General features: G+C 42.8%; 1 long non-coding RNA gene across 2 annotated transcripts; it reads right to left on the reverse strand.

Annotated features, from left to right (window-relative positions):
* Nucleotides 1-3,266: 3,266 nt before the first annotated feature.
* LOC140616230 (uncharacterized) lies at nt 3,267-6,262 on the reverse strand. 2 transcript variants are annotated; one of them, XR_012016770.1, is made up of 2 exons: nt 6,143-6,262; nt 3,267-4,115 (listed from the first exon to the last, which is right to left on the reverse strand). It is a non-coding gene; the product is annotated as an uncharacterized lncRNA (long non-coding RNA). The 2 variants fall into 2 exon arrangements; XR_012016771.1 differs by having other exon boundaries at nt 5,948-6,256.
* Between the last annotated feature and the right edge of the window lie 231 nt (nt 6,263-6,493).

Here is a 6,493-nt window from a genome sequence, read left to right on the forward strand (position 1 = left end):
TGGATGCATTTGATTATATAGCAAAGTCTATGAAACTAATATTTGCATACTGGGTTCTCCAATCATAATGTAACACAAATTGTAAAAGAATGATGAAAGGCCAGCTTTAAAATCCCTTATCTTTGTAAAGTTCAAGGGAAATTATCAAGTAAATTAAGATTAATTCAGTTAAAGTAACTTGGTTAAAACCGAATAAGGATGAAAAGAGCTCATGTTGAGAATTTTGAGATATATCTGAGACAACATCTAAAGAGACATTCATCACTTTAAATACAGTTACCAGGAAACAGGTAAGTTAAAGGCAAGTGGGTGTTATACACAACTAATGAATTATTGAAAACTACATCTGAAACTAATGATGTACTATATGCTGGCAAATTGAATTTAAATTAAAAAAATAAAAATAAGTAGTAGAAGTTTCCAACTCAAGAAGTTGAAAAAAAAACAAAAACAAAAAACACCAGAGCAAACCCAAGGAGACATAACAGAAGGGAATAATACACTTAGGGACATAAATCAATCAAGTGGAGTATAAAACAACAACAATAAAACAACCAAGAAGAGTCACAGAATCAAAGCTGGCTCTTTGACAAGATAATTTTAAAAAATTAAAATCTCCATTAAGGCTGATCCGGGGCGGGGGGGGGGGGTGGGAATAGACGAAAGAGGCAAATAATCAAAATAAAAAATACAAAACAAGTAACTACAGCCTAACAGTTTTAAAAATAATAAAAAGCCTATTGTGAGAGTTAAAAATACAGAAGCCTAGTAGATGCGTTCCCAGAAAAAAAGAAGTAAAATATCGAATTGGAGCCAGAAGAAAGAAAACATGAATGGATCAGGAAAATTAAGGATGCTGAAATTGTCGTTGAAGATCTTACCTCTCCCCCAAACTCAATTCCAAAAAGTTTTACAGATGAGTTCTACCAAACTTTCAAGGAACAGTAACTCTGTATCACAAATGTTGTTCCAGAAAGCAGAAGGAATAGGCTACCATTCCTTGGAAGGTCCTCTGTAATCTTGATTCTATAATTAGACAAGAGGGGTAACACCAGAAGGGAAAGCCATCGGCCCATTTCATTTATGAAGAGAAGAGCAAAGCCTCTACAGCAGGGCTTGCTATCCAAATCCAACAGTGCCCTCAAAACTAACTTCTCATGATGAAGGACGGTTGGCTCTGGATGCAAGGACGTTTCAAATCAGACAAGGAATCAGTGTAATTCACCACATTCATAGACTCAAGGAGGAAAATCACACAATTATCTCCAAATATGAGGAAAAAGCGTTGGGTAAGATTAGACCCCTTGCAACCCTGCAAGAGAAGGGAATCTCCTCACTGGAGAAAGTTTGTATACTCACAAGCTATTATGGAAAATATGCTAAATGGCAAATTTTTAGCTACATTCTCTTTAAGTTTGTGAACAAGACTGTCTGTTATCAGTGCAAATGTTTACCATAGAACTGGAAATTCTGGCCCAAACTGAAGAAAGAGGAATAAGAGATTAGTAGGTGAAGCATGAAATTATCACTCTTTGAGGATCAATGTCTTCATCTGCCTGAAAAGGAAAACAACAGACTTAACAGGTTAACAATTAGAATCAGAAAAATCTTTGTGATTTACTAATATCAGTAATAAGTAACCAGAACATAAGAGTTAAGAAGTCATTCACAAAAGCATCAAAACTTTGATGAGTATTTAGGAATTAATCAGGAACCCTGTAGAATATTCCTGAGGATCAAATTTTAGTGAAAGGGGAAATAATCTAGATTTATGGGGGGCAGGGGGGAACTCCATAATCTCATATAGGATAACTTAACATCCTAGAGATGTTTCTCTTCAAATGAGTCTATCGATTCAATACATTGCCAACCAAAATTGCAGGTAGGGTTTTTCCAGCATAGATACTACCTTACTGAAACATGTACCTGAGTCAATAAAAGTACATGAATGGCCAAGGCACCACCAGAGTTTTCAGACTCAAACAGAAATCCTACAGGGGCCCTTTTCTTTCTTGGGAGCTTTCTGGGTCACTGGTGTCACCTTTAGGAACAGAATATAAGGAGGACGGATTTTGCTCTATCACATATTCAAGTACATGCAAAGCCAAAACAATAATGTTGAAAAGCCAGTATAGTAATTGTTCCTGAACAGATAAACATCAGTTAGTGGACACCAGCAGAGAGCCAAGAGATGGGCCGGGGAGTAATCCTGGATGTTTTCTCACCACTGAGACCCCAGAAAGCCCACACTCACAAGCTCTAGGGGTCATCCTCACCACCCCCCCCCCCAAGACCTGCTGGCTGCCTTTCCCCCACCTCTCATCCCTTTTCTGAGCGGGATTGGATTTAGAGCTAAAAATGGCCCCATAGGTCACTTGGAATCTCAGGGTTGTCTAAAGGACCACATTGAGAGATCAATCAAAGAGGAAAAGAAGAGAAGTAACTCTGGCCTTGGCCCCCAATCTTTGCCATTGTGTTTATTTGTCACATATTCTATCCCCAATATGACAGCTTCTCTGTTAGGTGTGTTCTCAAGCACCATGGCTGCACTGGGGGCTTGTTAACACAAGTTAACAAGTTAACACAAGTTAACACAGCACATTTCACATGGATCATCTGTTTTGGGAAGCCCTTTGTTTCCAGGGTGAAGAGATGCAGCAATTCATTGGTGCTCCCACCAGTCCCCTCCTCTTAGGATACTCGAGTATCAGTTCTCCAGAGCTGCCAAAGCCAAGTACCACAAACTAGGTGGCTTACACAATGGAAATTTATACTCTCTCCCAATTCCGGAGGCCAGAAGTCTGACATCAAGGTCACAGCCAGCCAAATGCTTCCTGAATCTCCAGGGAGAACCTGTGCCAGCTTCTCTCTCTCAGCGATGGCGTTGCTGGCAATCCTTGGTGTCCCTTGGCTTGTGGATGCATCTGTCCCATTTCTGCTTCTGTTGTCACATTACATTCTTCCTGCATGCCTGGGTTTGGTCTCCTCTTCTTCTAAAGACACCAGTCACAATGGATTGAGGGCCCACCCTACTCTAGTATGACCTCTTCTTAACTGATTACATCTGCAACAAACTTATTTCCAAACCAGGTCACCTTCTGAGGTTTTGAGCAGATATGAATTTGAGGGGGACACTATTCTGCCCAGTACCGGTGTGCTTGGTTGGCTTAATTTTGTATTAGACTGACACTAGCATTATCTCAACTGTTAGGGATGTACCTAATTCTTAGGTGCCTCCATTGCTTTCCCCATGAAACCATGGTTAATAATATGAAATCATCAGATGTTTATGCGTGCGCTCATTCTGTAAACTGCCAGGGATTGTGCTGATGAGGACACCGAGGGGTTCACCCTCTGGGAGGGGAGCAAATGCATAAACAAAGATCTCATAAATGCTGAAGTAGATGCCAAAATGTGGGGTACACATACAGAGGGGAGCATGACCAGCCCAGAAAAGGTGGCCCTGAAGTGAGAGCCTCAGTGAGGATGAGGTGGTGCTTTTCAGGAGGACCAGGACATGCAAAGGCACAGAACCTTAAAAGAACATTTGTATTAGAGGAGTTCCATGCATTTTGGGTGGACTGGAGGGTCTGGAGTGTCTGGGAGCAGCAAGCTGGTGGACTGGAAGGTCTGGAGAGTCTGGGAGCAACAAGCAATGAGCTTGGAAGGCCCATCCCAGACAGAAAGGTAGCTGGGAGTAGAACTTCACTTTGTAGGTGCTGTGGAGAATATTAAAACAAAAGCACATGAATTTTTAGGAATGTACCGGGGAGTGACAAGGAGGATAGATTGAAAGGGAAGGGCCAAGGTTGGGAGACCTCAAACATAATGATGCCTTGCAGTTCATCCAGTCCAGGGAGAGTGTCGTGGGGCCTTAGGCGATGCATCAGAGAGTCCGGGGATGAGCAGTGGTGGGGTTATAAGGAGGTGAGGTGAGAGAAGAGATTGAGGTACAACTTCCAGCTTCCAGTGAACACTGGCCACATAGATCTCATTGATCAGGGCAGGAAACAGTGGTTTTGCAGAGGATGGCACAGGCAGTAACTTCCAATTTGAAGTTAGTTGTATATTCCGTGGTGTGCCAGGTGAGCCAGGATGCTTGGGTGGAGAGCTCGCTGCAATAGTTGGCATAGAAAAGGACATAGGAGGTTAAACACGTGGGTTTGAGGGCCACTGTGCTTTGGACATGGTCATGGGTGTGCCCAGAGTGTGCAGAACTAGAGCAGGATGGTCGTGGGAGCTCAGAGAACCAAATGCATGCAAGGAGAAGGTGGTGAGAGGTCTGGGTGAAGTGCTCAGGATGGGTTAGGAGGACAGGAGACCTGGATGTGTCGGGATGCAGTTCTCAGACCCCAAACTACGCACAGTGAAATGTGTGGAACACTTTGGGCATGTCCGAGGCACGGACCACACACACACACACACACACACACACACACACACACACACACAAGTTATCTCTATCACAATGATTTCCCAGAGCTTTGCTTTCTAAATCTATAAAGTTAGCATTTTGATGCTGGTTGTTAAGGATACATATTTATTTAAATGCCAAGGAGAGTTCAAAGCATTTCAAAAACACCTTGAAGATATTTTTGCTAAAGGGAATTTCCTGTAGCAACTATATTCCATAGGAAAAGACAAGAGGAAATTAGCTCAGAGCTCTGTTGTAGCTCTCTAAACCAGCCCCACACTATGTCACAAAAGTACTTCTTAGGATGAATTATCAATGCTAGGGAAAGGACCCCAGTGATGCCATACTGACAATTATAGGAATGACATTGACACACATATAGCTTTTAAAATTAAAATCAGTCCATTGTTAATAAGCAGTTCACTATTATTTCTTTCTCCCCCCTCTCTCCCTCCCTTCCTCCCTCTCTTCCTTTAGAACAGGAAACTTAAGTAGCACCTAGAGGCTATGTCCTTGTTTTGCACACTTGGGGTCAGGAAATGGTGATAATAGCTAAGAAATAGGTGCACCCAGTCCAGCTATTTACAGATAGCAATACCTAAGGATTTTTTAGAAAAAAAAAAAAAAAAAAGACTTTAGATATCTTGATGAAGATAAGACTGCTTTAAGAATACCGGGACCCGGGCAGCCCCAGTGGCTGAGCGGTTTAGTGCCGCCTTCAGCCCAGGGCCTGATCCTGGAGACCCGGGATCGAGTCCCACGTCAGGCTCCCTGCATGAAGCCTGCTTCTCCCTCTGCCTGTGTCTCTGCCTCTCTCTCTCTCTCTCTGTGTGTCTCTCGTGAATAAATAAATAAATAATCTTAAAAAAAAAAAAAAAGAATACCGGGACCCACATTGATGTGACAACCACCTAGAATTCATCACGCATGTGCATAGACTGAGATGTATCAAGAATCGATGGCATGAGCACGTGTTCTTCTGTAGCTCAGCTGTGCTGAGGGTGTGGCGGTTGTTGGGCCAGGCCGGTTAAGAGACCAATTATGTTGACCTACATTCCTCCCTTCTGGGCTCCAGAATTCTCTCCTGTGGTGTCCAGCCTGCTCTAGCTCACTCTATCCTGCAAGGATGCCTGATTTCTGTTTGCTAAGATATCTGACTTAATTCTGCTAAGCCTTGGCTACTTCTTATACATCTGTCCAAACCTCAAGCTTTGGGGTTTGAATCTTTATTTGTTGGTAAAAATGAAAAACTTGCAGATTCCAGGCAATCTTAGTGACCTTAACTGTGGATATCTCACCTTTCTACCTCTGGAGACCCCTCACTGCAACCTCTCATGGCTCTAGTCTCCCTGCGGGGAAGGATGGTCCTTCCCTTGGAAAGGGTACATCACCTCCTGTTAAGCTCCAGTGAAGAAGATAGTAGCCCTGACACTCCCTGCAAAACACCATTAAATATCTGCCCAGCCTGTCCTGTCCCCTAAAGCCAACAGGCATTACTGCTTACTGACTGCTTGGTCAAGTCTGCACAGTTACCTTGGAAAACTCAGGGTTTCTACTGGGCATGGCTTGAAGATGGCAGGTAGCTGCAGCTTCCAGGAGTCTCTGAATTTATGCTGATTTTATTCAATGGGTTTCCAAAGTCAGTTTTTATGATTTTACTCCTCTTATACACCCTTTGGTACAGAAACTTTACTTCCTGCTTCTACCAAGACCCATGTCCCTGCTCACCATGGCTAACTTTCTTCTTCACTATGGTGTTGGTTCCCTTGTAGGGCTCTCTGTTGGACTACCTGGACTCAGCCTCCAGAGGCACAGGGTGGCTAAAGCTGCTGCTCTTTTAAGGGTGCTGTTTCTTAGCAACAATGGATTGTTTGCCTCATTTCCTGTCAATTGATTCTCTGCATGCTGCTCTCAGCTCAGTTTTCCCAAACAAATCATTGGGAAGAAGTAAAACCGGTGAGCTAACACCAGCCTGCTCTTCCAAATAAAAAAAAACAATCAAAAACAACTAACCAGAGTAACATGTTGTGGGACTATCCTAGTTGTACTACTGATTTATACTATTCATCAGTGTTGCTA

The sequence above is a fragment of the Canis lupus genome, chromosome 24 (genome assembly GCF_048164855.1).
Source record: "Canis lupus baileyi chromosome 24, mCanLup2.hap1, whole genome shotgun sequence".
Taxonomy (NCBI): domain Eukaryota; kingdom Metazoa; phylum Chordata; class Mammalia; order Carnivora; family Canidae; genus Canis; species Canis lupus.